The sequence below is a fragment of the Heterocephalus glaber genome, unplaced genomic scaffold (assembly GCF_053883595.1).
Source record: "Heterocephalus glaber isolate CG9 unplaced genomic scaffold, H.glaber_assembly_v1.0 deba00001429, whole genome shotgun sequence".
Classification (NCBI taxonomy): domain Eukaryota; kingdom Metazoa; phylum Chordata; class Mammalia; order Rodentia; family Bathyergidae; genus Heterocephalus; species Heterocephalus glaber.
Window position 1 is genome coordinate 18,422,626 of NW_028258294.1, and position 15,243 is coordinate 18,437,868.

A 15,243-nucleotide genomic window follows, 5' to 3' on the forward strand; every position below is an offset into this window, starting at 1 on the left:
ACTGTTCAACTAGAGTATTTGTTATGTTTACTGTCTATAACAGGTAGTCAATAAAGCAGAATAAATTAATATTTTTAGACTTGGATCAGCTAATAATGAAGTTACATGAGATATTTAGAGATCTTTACATTAAATTAAAACCAAGCACATTCCCTCAGAGAATCAGACAAGCCACAGACAGGGAGAAAATATTTGAAAAAGATACATCTGATAAAGGACTATTATCCAAAATATATAAAGAACTTTTAAAATTCAACAATAAGAAAACAACCTAATTTAAAATTGCACCAAATACACCTCACCAAAGAAGATACACAAATGTCAAATAAGCATAAAAGATGTTCCATGTAATATGTCATTTAAAAACATAAATTAAAATACAGTGAGATACCACTACTCTTCATCCCCTTTGGAAAAGCTAAAATCCAAAATACTGACAATACTGCTGGATGTGCTGGCTGTTGGGAATGCAAGATGGCACAGTCACTTTGAAAGAGATTTGGCCATTTCTAGCAAAATTAAACATCCTCATATCATATAATTCTTCAATTACCCTCCTTGGTATCTACTCAAAGGAGACAAAAACTTAAGCTTACACAAAAAACCTACGCACAATGTGTTTATACCAGCTTTATTCATAATTGCCAAAACTTGGAAGCACCCAAGATATCCTTCAGTAGGTGAACTGATAAATAAACCTTTGGTGCTTCCAGACAATGGAATATTATTCAGCAGTTACAAATAAATAAGCTATTAAGCCATGTAAAGAAATGGGAGAATCTTAAATGTATGCAACTAAGTGAACCAAGGCAATATGAAAAGGCTAAATATTGTATGATTCCAACTATATGACAGTCTAGAAAAATTGAGGAGACAATATAATGATCAGTGATTCCAAGGATAGGGTGGGGTAAAGGGAGGTAAAGGATGAATAGGTAAATATAAAAGATGTTCAGGACAGTATAAATACTTTGCCATGTTACTGTGATGGGGAGATGTCATTATACATTTGTATAAACCCATATGATGTACAACACCAAGAGTGAGTCCTAATGCAAACTGTGGATGTGGGAAGGGAAGAGGAGCATGGTTGGAGTAGAGAGCATTTAATATGGCTAGAGTTGGGGGCAGGGAGTGGATGCAAAACTATTTGGGATCTAGCTGTTGAGAGCTAGTCTTGTATGGCAGAGAGGTTGCATTTTATTCCAAGGGTAATGAAGACATATTTTAAAGGAAGAAAGATGATCAGATCTGTAATGTGAAAAAATATTAAAGGCTGTTCTGAATTTAATTCTTTTTTTTTTTTTTTTGTACTGGGGATCAAACTTGGGACCTTGCGCTTGCAAGGCAGGTGGCAGAACTACTGAGCTAAATCCTCAGCCCCGGCTGTTCTGAATTTAAACAGATTGAAGAAAGACAGATGACTTCCTGCAGAGGCTTATTAAAGGCTGACAGACCAAGCAGAAAGTTAATAGAATAATCCTGGTGAGTGAGGGAGAATGAGGCCTTAAACAAAGACTGTGACCATAAGAATGGAAAAGAGGAAGTAAATTGAAGACATATCTAGAAAGTAGGATGGAGGAAAAATAAATTTAAACAAAACAAAACTTGAGAGGTGGTTGGTTGTAGGAGTGAGGAAGAAAGAATGAGAGATGATTTGAGCTTAATGGGTAATGCTGCTATTCTGGAGACAAGACTTACAGGAGAAGGAACAAGGAGTGGACTTTTCTAGTGCAACAGGAGCTTAGTTGTAGTTGAAGAATGACATCAACAGGGCCAGGGATTTAGCTCAGTGGCACCATGCCTGCCTTGCAAGCACAAGGTTCTGAGTTTGATTCCCGGTGCAAAAAAAAAAAGAATGACATCAACATCGGACTTGAATTTGAGGTTTTAGCATTGGCAACGCATGTCTGGATCTCACAAGAGTGATCTGGTCTGAAGATACCGGTTGTGAATGACTTTCTTTAAAATAAAGAGAACAATATTATTTTAATGGGGAATATAAAATATACATAATTAAAATTTACCATTTTAACCATTTTTTATGTTTATTGTCCATTGTTCATTTTGTGTATCTTTGGAGAAATGTCTCTTCAGGTCCTTTGCTCATATTTTTGGTTAGGTTGGTTTTTTGTTGTTGCATTGTGGGAATTCTAGAGTTCCTTGTATAGTATATTCTAGACATTAAATCAAATACATGATTTACAAATATTTTATCTCATTCTATAGGCTATCTTCACTTTCTAGATAATGTCCTTTGATGCACAAAAGTTTATAATTCTTTATAATTTTGATGATTTATTTATCTATCTTTTGATTGTTTGTATTTTTGATGACCTAAGAACTAACTGCTAAATTCAAGGTAGTAAAGATTTGCCCCTAAGTTTTCTTCTAAGAGATTTGTGGTATTAGCTCTTTTATTTAGATCATTGATTTACATGCTTTGTTTTTGATAACTTTTTTTTGTACCTTTGATTTTTCCTTGCTATGTATGATTTCTGCTTTTAGTCTGGTGATCTGACCAGATTATCTTAATTTGCTGTCATGTTAAAGGAAAATCAGTCCTATCAATTTCCTCCTGTGTGACAGTGACAAAATATTTCACTTTTCTAAAATTTGTCTTTCTTACCTTAAAAATGGAACTAGTCCTTTTCTCTTAGGGTTATGGAGAAGATTGACTGACAAGATTAATTGTACGAAAGACTTAGCAGTGTTTTTGGAGCACAGAAAGAGGTTAGTAAATGATAACTAGTATCAATGTCATTGTCATTATTATGATGTGAATTTTTATATACTGCAACTTTCTTTCTTTCCCCTTTATGAGCATGGCATGGGGATTAGACAAATATAGACTAAAAACAGAAGGTTTAAATGATTTTGTTCTGATAATTTTACTGAAACTCTTAATGGCAATATTTTCTGTGAGATACAAGGAAGCAGGTGTCTTAAATATTACACTGTAATGTGTAATAATGAACCAAAGGAATCTCCTTATGATAGGATCTATTACCTTTTTAAATAAGGAAAAGACAGAGTGTTATCAGTATAACCTTTGGGTATACAGTATAAACAACAGAAGATACCCATGGGAAAATGTCACAAGGATTGAAACAGGATAAATCAGGTGTTAGGTCAAGTGCAGCAACTTTAATTTTTAAATCTGTGGAACTATTAAGTGATACAACTTTAATTTTAAATGTGGTGAAACATTTTATATTCAGGAGGAGGATTTATAAAGAGGAAGAAAGGCAGTAGGGTACTTTAGTGGATATAGCTGATGATATAAATGACCCTCTCACTGCGTTTCGGCCTGAAGTGACTGGACAAGGTGATGTCTAACACTGTTGCAAAGTAAGTGTAAGCTACTGCAGGATCATTGCCTCTTAGTGCAAATAAAATAATATTTTATTTTGTGATCTAAAGATAGAGAGAAGCAAACAATTTATTTCAGATTGTGTCTGAAATTGTGATGACAAGAGTCACTCTGAGTAATTACTGAGTATCTGAGAATAATTTGTTTCAATCAATTACTTTGAGAGTATTTGACTCCTTTTCCATTTTCTGATTGACATTGAAAATTAATTAGACTGATGGCTTAGAGCCAAAACAGTTACTGGGAATTTTTATTGTGTTATATACATCCACAGTTTGAGCAGCTTGCAGAGCTAAAATCAGCTATTATTTTCATAGAAATCCAAACATCTTAGGGCTTGAGCTGACTCCAGTGAAGCCATTTGCTTATAGCCACTCTGTCCATAAGGCAGTTCTTAGGCATTAGCTAGACCATATCCTCTGATTCTTTTCAGGTCAAATTTGTGGTTCACCAGGGTAATGGCTTTACTCAGTTTTTTAAAAATGTAGTTATTAAATAGGGAACTTGCTAATTTAAGCCTGGACTGGAGCCAGTTCTGGAATCAATCTGGGGTTATGCCTTCTTTTGGCCCTTTGCCTTGTTTCCCATCACAGCTACATCCTCCTCAGTTTCCCAGCTCACTAGTGCTTGTTCTTCCTTCATCCTCTCTTAGGATCTACATAGGTTGATCGCTTCTCAGCCTTTTGGCTAAGATCAAGTGTAGGATCTACATAGGTTGTCTCTACTTCAGTGTGACCTTTGGCCTCCATGAGCATTCCCGCAAGGTAATTACATCTTAATCCTGCATCTGTAATTGGGAATGGTTAATGGTTATCTCTTTGTCAAGAAATGTCAGGCATCAGTGAATAAGTAAGGATAATTTAGGGGAAAGAGAGTCTTCCTGACTGCTGCTATCTCCATTACAGTTCTGCCTACTTTGTCAATGCCTGGAGATGGTGTTTTTCTATCACCTAAAGACAGTCTTATCACCAATTTCTTATTGCCTATAACTGGGCTTCTCAAAGCTTTCCACTCAGGTGCTTTGGAGTATGGTACAAAGTATCTCACTGCATTAGTCACTTTCCCATCACTGGGACAAAATACCTGACACTTGCAACTGAAAGGAGGAGAGGCTTATTTTGTCTCACAGTTTCAGAAGGTTCAGTCCATTGTTGTCTGGCTCTAAGGCAGAAAGAGCAAGGAGGAAGGGAATGGCAGAGGAAAGCTGCTCACTTCATGACAAACATGAAGCAGAGATACAGAAGAGAGGACCCAGAGACAAGAATCCACCTGTCCAGGTCATGCTTCCTATGACTCACCTCCAACCAAGTCCCAACGCCTAATAGCATGCGAACTCATCAATGGATTAATCCTCTGATGAGTAAAGTACCCCATGATTCAATCATCTTTCAAATGCTTGCTTCTGAACACGTGAGATGTTTTAGATCTAAACCATAATATTCGCCATGGGGGGATTTCTTTGATATGTTTAATTTGCAATGAGACCTGTAAAATTTGTATTTAACTCACAATATGTATTTAATAAAAATGTTTTTTTGTCAATTTTTAAGCAGAAAGACAATAAAGGAATTAGCAAACCATTTTTCAGGCAAAATGAATTTTGAGGTACTATTTTAATGCTGTTTGTATATAATCTTCACAATCATATGAGGTAGAAATTGTTTATCCCATTTTATAGATGAAGAATCTGAGGCACAGAGAGCTTTAGTCTTTTGCAAGGTTGTACAAGCTACTGAATGTTGGAATTAGAATTTAAACCCAGACAAAACCTGACTCCTGTATTTAGGAATCCAGATTTAACCACTTCTGAGTTTTTACTACTTTATTGCTCCTATTTTGTCTTTCCACTACCCTCCACCCTCCCATCTCTCATTTACTTGTAAGGTGTGAGTGTCTTATATTTGTTAAACTGTAATGTGAGCATAAAGACAAAGTTACTTAACATGGGATTAAAGGATTTTTAGGCTCTCATGCTTACCTTTCCAGTATCATTTCCCCCCTCTTCCTCTTTTTGCTTAATTCTCTAGTTATTCCAAGCTGGCTAGGCTTCCTGTACCTATTCTGCTGAATCTTTCCCACCTCATTTCTCATCCTCTCTTCACTGCATTCTGTCCAGACAACTTAGCTGCTTGGTGAAGTCTTATCTGTCCTTTACAGTGTCCTAGATGTTGTGTTTTCTCAATGCTGCAAAGAAATATTCATGCTTTCCACTACAAAACTTAAACTTTAGCACATATGTCTAGACTCTAAAACCTCCAAGGACAGAAATTGTCCCACCTCACTCATCTCTGACCCCACACACTAAAGGACACAGTGTTTATTTCTGCAGTTGATGTAGATAATGGGTATGAGCAGGTCTTGTTCTCATTTTGGAATATGAGTTATGAGGGTCATACAAGCTTGGATCAGTCTACTGCCATCTTGTTTTCCCCTGGAGGAAAACTTATTGGAGAATAAAACTGAACAGAGGTCTTCAGGTTTCCAATCACATCATTTGAATCTCTTTAACCAAATTGAAAGTGAGCTGTATGGCTTGGATGTCCTAGTTATACAAGTTGGTAAATTCCTCATATCTTTTGGCTGTTTGTTATTGGTGGAGTTAGTACATATGTGTTGATTTTCTGAAACATTCAGCCAGATAAGTCCTTGATAATACGGGAAGTTATTATTTATTATACCTATTTTATTCCCAAAGTTCATAGCTAGTAAGTGGCAGTGGTGGGATGTGAAGCCAGGCCTGCTGGTCTAAGCTCATTTTCTCTCCAATATTTCAGCTACCTCTTTTTCACCAATTCAGTGACTTAGTTATTCATTCTCCAAACATATGCTTAGTGTTTGTGTCATGCCAGATACACACTAGGTGCTAGGTGTTAGGAGTACAGAGCCACATGACAGATTTCCAACTAGGTTTTTGTGTCACTGTGATCATCAACATTCATAATGAATAGGCAATAATATAGCTTGAGCAACTGAATTACTATCTGGTCCAATTCTCCCCGTATATACCCTTGTAACAAGGCTCTTTTGAAACTGTTCTTTGCTCTCTGCCCCTTCTTTTTTGCTTTCTGCCTTTTCTTAATCCTTTTGACTGAAAAGAACTCTTCTTTAAGATTTTAGTTAACTAGCTGCTAGAGGCTGAAGTCCATTGTGCTGTTGCTAGTGGAGAATAGGAAAGGAGATGTATCCCTAGATGTCAAAGATGTGCGTACAAAGCCTTCTTGTTCATTATAACTTTTTTTTCTCCTATAAAAGTACTCTGATACATGTTTGAGGTGAAAAGAAGCCCCTTAGGGCTGGCTTTGAATAAACCTGATTCTTTCCAACTCTCATCTTCTGAATTTTTGGTTCCTTGAAGAGGCAGACATCACAGACATTTGAACACTCTGAGCCCAGCATGCTTATAAAAGACTGCCTACTCCTGGTGACTGTGACAGGGACACACTCTGGGAGACAAGGACAGCAAATTCTCCAAACCCACTGCCACTGTCCAACTTATGGTCTTTAATATCTCTTCTTTGAGTCTTTGTATGAGATTTAATTAATTCATTTTCTTACCATTCATAAAAGTTATGCTATGTAGCCTGATTTTGTAGTAGGACTGGGTGATTAATGAATAATAAGGCCTAGAATCTTCCCTCAAGAAACTGGCAGTTTGGTTGAAACAGACTTACAAAATTTAAATGGTCTGTGTAAGGATAAAGGTGCTTGCTGAGGTAAAGAAATACAGAAGAGAAGATTTAAGATTTAGCACGTTCTTAGTAGCTGATGGCTCGAGGGCAATGAAGGCAAATCCATATTTATACCCCATCATCAGCCCTAAAAAGCATGAGTTGCTGCGCTCACAGGGCAGAAGGGGTCTGACTGAATTATCTTATCATCAAGAGACTGGTTGGTTCTCTCTTAGGATGGTACCAAACTAAGGGCTGAGTTTCAGTTTTTAATGCTGGCAAGTCAGAGCTTCAGCAGCAGCAGCAGGTAGATCAGCCGTAGTCAGGCTGAGGAAGAGCCTCCATACCTGTTATCATGGCTGTGTTCAGGGGCCCATTGTGTCTATGGGTAGCTGAGGACAGAGGCTGGCCCACCGCTCATGTCTCACTGAGACATGATGATTTGCATATTTTTGCTTACTTAAGTGCATTCAAGTGCTACTTTCCCAGAAATCGTTTTCTTTTTTCTTATAATCTTATTATCTTTCATCTTTTAGATCATGACAAACCAGTCAAGTGACTTATAATTACTCAAGAATCCACCTGTATTCTTATCTATGATGACTTCACTTTCCCTGCAGACTCAGGTGGCCACTGTTTATCATCATCAACATCAACACAAAATGCTCTCCATGCTCTGTCTACTGAAGGCATTACTTCTCCCTATTATTTCTCAGAGTTAACCGTGTGTGAGGCTAACGTGTTGCAGTAGTCCATTCTTTTCAGTCAGATGGGCGTGAATTTTTTTTGTTCTACTTAGTGAAGTTACTTGATGAAGGGTAGCAGAGTCATAACCACCGTCAACATGATTTGACAGACAGGGAGAGTGAGTCATAACAAGTTTTCAGTAACTTGTTAGTAAGTGGTAGAGCCAAGTTTTAAACCCAGTCTGATACAAAATCCCATACTCTATATGGTCAAACGGCTTTCTCAATTCTCCTGCATTATTAAACTTTTTGGTAAGTATGCACATGAATATAATATCGTTCTGGACATGCCGCCCCAAAATATGACTGTAGGAGACCAGAAGATTCCACTCCAAGTATATTTCATTAGCATAGGGATTATTTTTGAGCTGATAATTTGGGAAACAGCAGACACAGGTGACACTTTGAAAACAGAGTAAAGATTACCCTTTTTGTAAGAATTACAAAATGTTTATTTGTAAATGAATGTCTCTGTACCAAGAGGAGAAGGATAACTTTAAATTAATAGAAATTCTTATCAAGGGAGAAGGCGCCAACAAATCTTAACAAATCTTATCTTTGGTTACCTGCTTTTCCAGGGCATCTTCCCATTACTGCCCCCACCTCTTTTATGTTTGTTTCATTTGAATAAGGTACTTAAGCCTGAGTTCAACACTAACCCTTTAAGATTTATCCATTTTTCCAGGCATCTGCCATATGCATATGAGGTATATTGTTAGATTATTTTTTTCTTGTTATTCTGCCTTTTGTCACAGGGGTCTATCCCAATCAAGAATTATGAAAGGCAGAGAGAAAATTATTTTTCCTCCCCAGTAAATATGTGTTGCTTATGTATTTTTAATAAATTTTAAAAAATGACTAAGAAATAGAAATAAGAAAGAAATAATTTTCAAGAAAGCCTAGTATTCTTTCATAAAACAGCTTTATTGAAATATAATTTACATACCATAAAATTTACCCACAATGGTTGTTGGTTTTCAAACAAATTAATTTTATTGGTACATTTTAGGTATACAATATAATGACATTCATCATTGGAGATTTGTACCTTTACATAATATATCTTGGTTCTTATTCTTTCCTCATTCTCCTGCCCTTCTTTCAACCCCTCAGTTGTTGGTTTTTAAAAGAAAGCAACAAGTTTAGCGTTTTGCTTTAGCTCATAGAATTTTCAAATTTACTCTGAAATTTACTTTAGTATCAAATGATTTGTTTTGACTAAAGTCACTAATAATTATTAAACACCTATGGAGGAGAAGGCTTTGGGGGAATAAAGATATGCATCTTAAAAGTTCCTTACCCACCCTTAAACTTAATGCCTGATTTTAAAAATTATTTGAATTTGATTATATTTAGTCTTTTTTCTCTTGATTTAAATCATGATTGAATTGGATATCATATCACTGAATGTTCTTTTTATTTTTGAGTGTCATTTAATGACAGATTAACTACTTTTGCTATCAGGATTTTTTTCTTATTTTGTTTTGAAGAAATTGTATTCACTTGTGGTAAAGAAAATACTTCTGTAATGTTTAATGCACTCTGTGGAAGTAATTACAGCATCGTGTCTTAACTAGTCATTTCTGTCTGAGGATTTCCCAAGGTCTTCATTGCAGTCAGAAGGGTTCCCCTTGTCAACATGAAACTTGACCAGTTCTCTTTTCCAGGAACCACTCTACTGACTGAACTTGCCCCATCCCCGTGTCTCGCCCTCATCACACACTGGCCTGAAATGACACCATGTCTCCAAACATTACTAGCAGAGTTATTTTGTACAGGGAACAGTTCTTTTTCCTTAGGGACTAAATTTGACATTTGATTACAAGTAAGACAGAGAATTGGGAAAACAGAGAGGAGTTCCTGGTAGGTTGTAAGAAGTGCAGGTGGCAGCGTGAGGGTTGGTGTAGCACCTGTGATAGATTTGACCACATGTGTAAGTCTCTTGAGGCAATGACCATGTCTGACCCTGCTTTGTGTTCACAGAACATACAGGAGGCAGTAGAAAGAATATGGACTTTGAAATCAGGTACAGATTTATCACTTGGGCAGGTGATTTCACTTCTCTCAGCCTAAGTTTGCACCTTCAAAATGGGTCTATCTACAAATTTTGAAACAATTCTTATCTCTGGTCCCCTGAGTCTTAGTGATTATTTTTCATGGTGCCTCCAGGACAAAATAAATATCCCATAGTACTTTTTATTAAGTATTTAGGTCTAAATCAACATATTATTTATATTCCAATAACTTGGTAGCTATTTAAAAAATAATACACTACCTAAATTAAAAGGAAAAATAATATTGTATTTTGTATTTTATTATTAACCAATCAAAATGCCTTACCCGTGGGATGTGTGTACCTTTTGGATATTGAACAATATCTGTATTTTTGGAATAAGATCCACATTGATTTTGACATAGTGCTTACTTTTTTAAAAAAATCAAATTAACTGCAGAAAATCCAGCTTTATGAATTTTGATGTTATCTAAAAAAATGTAGCATGATCTCTTATTAAAATTGTGAACTACCTTGACAAGTAGTTTTTTCAATGTCCAAAAAATGTTGAGTGTCATTGTATTTCCTTTGAAAATTTAGAATATTGTGTAAACTCACTTCTGGAGTGTGATTTGCCTCAGTATACAGTATGGGAACAATACAGTTGAGAAAATTTAAGTGCAAGGATGTATGTAGTAGTGATCAAGCAGTAAGTGATATATTGTAGGTGCTCAATAAATAAAGCTATAGGTACATGCTTGTTGGAGGAAGGGGAAAGAGACAGAGCAAGAGGGGGATTCACGAGAATATAGTCCAGAAGTTGATTCAGTAATTATTCCCTTCAAAAATAAAGCCCCTTCAATCTGATAAGACCAGCTCCTCTATGTATACCTCTTGCCTTTGCACTTACACCTTCCATACGATATCCTTTCACACACACACACACACACACACACACCCAAACACACACACACCCACACCCTGGGGTGCTCATATAGGCAAAACGGCACTGTTAAAACCTCGAAATTCTACTCAGAAGATGTAGGGTGGTATTTCAGTTTTGCTGTTGAGTAACTTCAGGGAATTATGTAGCTTCTCTGAGCCTCAAATGAAGATGAAGTAGATTGAGGACATTTTCAGTTTATAGTTTATTGCAAACCAAGTGCTGGTCTGAAACCAAAACTTAGCCTGAGAGTCTGGGTGGAGAAGAGGAAGAGGTGGTGCTCACAGTAACTGGACAGCCCCAACCAGGATAAACAGGGCAATTATTTCTCAGCTTCACCTGATGGTTACTAGATTTTCCAAAGATGTCAATTATTTCTAATACTTTATGAGAATCCTAATTTTTAAGCATCAGCTAATTAAATAAATAAAACACAATAGTATAAGGTCCAATGCCACGAAGTTGAAATACGACATATCTTTTTTTTTTTGGTGCCAGAGATCGAACTTGGGACCTTGAGCTTGTGAGTCAAACACCGGAATCACTGAGCTAAATCCCTGGCAGAAATACAACTTATCTTTAGGACCACCTTTCCAACACTAGAGCCAGTCCAATTGCTTTATCTCGGTTGACAGAGGCAAGAACAAACCTCATATACATGGTCCATAAAATGAATCATTTTTTAACATCAGCTTCCTCTGTATGAAAATTATTTCCAGTAATAATAATCAGGAATAAAATGATATCCTAAAGTATGATGCTGTGACCTGCTGAGCATTTTGGACAAAAGGAAAATGGAAAGTCTTAAAGGCTCCCTTGAAATCAAGGTCTTCATAACTTTGCCTTGATTAGCTTCTGATTTTCTCCACAAGCCCAGGGAGGGGTTATCTCTGAAGTTTTCTTATCTGACTTAAGGAACTTCTTCCAAAAGATAGAAAATTACTTTAAACTCCCTTGGGTTAGCTTTTCATCATGAAAATAAAATGCCTGAGATAATCAACTTATAAAAAGAAAAGGTTTGTTTTTACTCAGAGTTCTTACATTTCTGTCCATGAGGGATTGGACCTGTTGCTTTGGGCCTGTGATAAGGCAGCGGATCATGGCGGGAGCATATGGCAAAGCAAACGCACCTAAATCATGAGCCAGGAAGCAAAGAGAGTATGTCCACAGAGTCCTATAAGCCCTCCAACAGCATATCCCTAGTGACCTGAGAGCTGCCTGTTTTGCAAGTTGATAATTTTCCTTTAAAATAATTAATTTTTCTCTACAATTGCCTGTAGCACCTCTTCCTTTCTCCCCTATGAAGAGGTCATTTAAGCTTCGCCTATCTTGACCCATCTTTGGGTTTCATATTTTGTGTATCTCCTGTGTACACATGCGCATTAATAAATTAGTTTGGATTTCTTCTGTTATTCTATTTTCAGTATGTTTCAGCAGACTTAATTATTGAATTTTCACAGGGATCAACTGAATTTCCTTACCAAATGAAAACAAGAATATCAATTATCAAAGAAGTACAGAAAGTAAAAACTCAGTTACTGATCATTTTATAACCATGCCAAGAAAACAAATAATAAATAAATATTTCAGTACGCACTAATATTGAAAAAAGGAAAAAAATTATACCTCATAATAATCTACCATGGTAATGAATGTTAGTTTTTGTTTTTGAGCCTAACTTCATCATAGTGTATCTTTGCATACTCATTTAAAAAAATATGTCAATCTATCTTTATTCAAGGTTAATTGAAGATCCTTTTTATTAATTTTAATTTTGAAAAATTTTTTTCACATGGATCAACAAATAGACAAGGAAAGTCTCAAACATAACTATAAGTTTATCAAAATCAGAGATTCTTATTGCATATTAATTCTAGAAATCATAATTCCCATTTCTTTGGGATCAATTGTAGCAACTTTCATGTGTCTCCATAGTTGAAAAATTTTAAATGCCAGTATTAACTGTGTGTCCCAGCCTGATGCATTGGCATATGCCTGTAATCCAAGCTACTTGGGAGGCTGAGGCAGGAGGATCACAAGTACAAGGTCAGCCTGGGAAACTTCACATGACCCTGTATCAGAATAAAAAGTTGAAAAGGTTTGGAACGTAGCTCAGTAGTAGAGCATGTGCCTAACATGCATGAGGTCCTGGGTTCAATCCTCAGTACTGCAATACCAAAATCCAAAAACACAAAACCTCAAAATCTATGTGTTACAGATAGTGACAGAATTTTGATGGAATTCAAATTCTGCTTCATCATCTATAGTCCTGTGTTCCTATGGATTATTTGGAAATTGCTATTTAAACTCAGGAGTGTGTAAGTACTACAGGAATTGGAGAAATAAATTGTGCCAGAGTGAGCATGAGCCTTTATGAATTTACTTTTGAAATGTATGTGTGTAGCTATATCTTCATTTGTTCAAGCTTAACTACATAGCTAATTTTTGAAATTAGCTCCCATGTGGGATGCAATATCTATGCAAGATAAAAAATAAAACGTACTAATTTGAAGTGTACATATACCATCTGTTTAGCATAGACCCATACAAGATCTCTGGGTGAGGAAGATTTTGTCAATGATATCTAGAATTGCTGGCACATGGTGATAATAAAAAGCAGATGGAGTTTCAATATGAAAAGAGGCTGCAAGTGTAGAGACAAGACGAAATTTTCTTTCTGCCCTCTGAAGGTTTGCTGGAATAAACTGACAAAGATAAATAGGAGAAAAAGCATAGGAATTCATTAATGTACAAAAGGAGAAAGAGACAGGAGTACTGATGCACCCCTCTTTTGTTTTATAGGAGAGGGGGAAAGAGGAGAATGTTGTCAATTTTGAGAAGTAGTAAGTAATTTTTAGGGGAATTCAGTGGGCTTGGAGAATGTGTCCATTGTTGACCGGCCTGGGACAAAGGCTTTTTGCCCTGCAGAAGAGATAATGGTTTGTAAAGGACTTTCTTTGGAATGGAGAAATGGAAGACAAAGCTGTGTGACAGAAGTCTCTCTAAGTGTGTTGACAGACTTCTGTCTCTCTTCCTGGGATATGAGTTTAGATAATGGAAACTCAGGGAAGAAACCAGAAGGAATTATTTCTTCCATGAGGTCCAGACTTTGAGCAGACAAGGAAATTTGCAGAAAGCCTCTCTCTGAGGTGGGAGGGAGAGAAATAGGGATGATCAGAGGGAGCTGATTCTGAGACAGGACCTAAGGTTTATCAGCATGTCAAGGTACCAGTCTTTGGGATATCATTTTTTTTTGAGACAGGGTTTCACCATATAGTTAGGCTGGCCTTGAACTTACTATGTAGCCCAAGGTGGCTTCTGAACTCACGGTGATCCTCCTGCCTGAGCCTCCCAAGTGCTGGCACTATACGTGTGCACCACCATACCCGCCTAGGATATCATTTTCTAACCCCAACACAAGTCATTGAAGAGCACAGAACTTATCAGCAGAAGTCCTGGAGAACAACCTAGGCTTCTTATTCTCTGGTACTGAGCAGCAGATTAGGCATCATTAGACCATGAGGCACGCCCTCCAGGGCTTTAAAAGTGAAATAGAAATAACAGCTATTTATTAATATTATGCCAATGGCTAACTGATTACTTATGAGGAACTAGGCATTGTGTTAAACTAATTATCTAGATTTCCTCAATTTCCACAACAATAATTATATGATTCCAATTTTGCAGATGAGAAAATTGAGGCCTAGAGAAAGAAATAATCTGCCCCATGTCACACAGCTCTTACTGGTTTGATGACAGACCTCACAGACTGGTGAGCTGTTAATAAGATGATTGTCACTGGAAAGGTAAAGGTGGGACAAAGCACACTGAACAGTTCTGACTTAGGAGCTGTGGGCACCTGCTGCAATCACTGCCATCTTCCTTCTTACCCCACCTACCTCACAAGTCACCATTTCACTTTAGGGTTCTGAGCTTTAAGAAAGGTGAATTCTAAATCTGTACTGTGACAATCTATGGGATTTGCAGGCATGTTATTTAACCTTCATTGCTTATGAATAACATCATCAAAGGCTCTTCCAGGAGTGAAGCATGAAAACCTTATAATGATAGCATGTTGATTCTAGCAACTCCCCGAATTCCAGAGAAGACGTGGGTATCTTTCTCAGACTGCAAAATCCTGCGTGTCTCTAGATCTTTCACAGGTTGTCTGGGAGATTTTTGAAGATACCTTTTCTCAAGCATCTGGTCCTTGGTCATGAAGTGCTCACCAGCAAACATGACCACTTTGTACTGATATTTTCTTCTCATCTATCAGTTGTTATTCTCTTCACTCATGGCTATGATAGTTGGCTGGAAACTTTGCTCTTCTTTCACAGTATTCTTGAAGTTATTCACTTTCAGTATTTTGCTTTCTAGTATTCTTATTTTTTATTTCTGTTCTCCCTACTTTGGAGGGTAGAGCAGAATGGATTTCTGTAAAGACTAATTATTAACATGATACTTTCATAAATTAATAGGCCACAAATATATTTAATAAACACAGGATGACATATTAAATG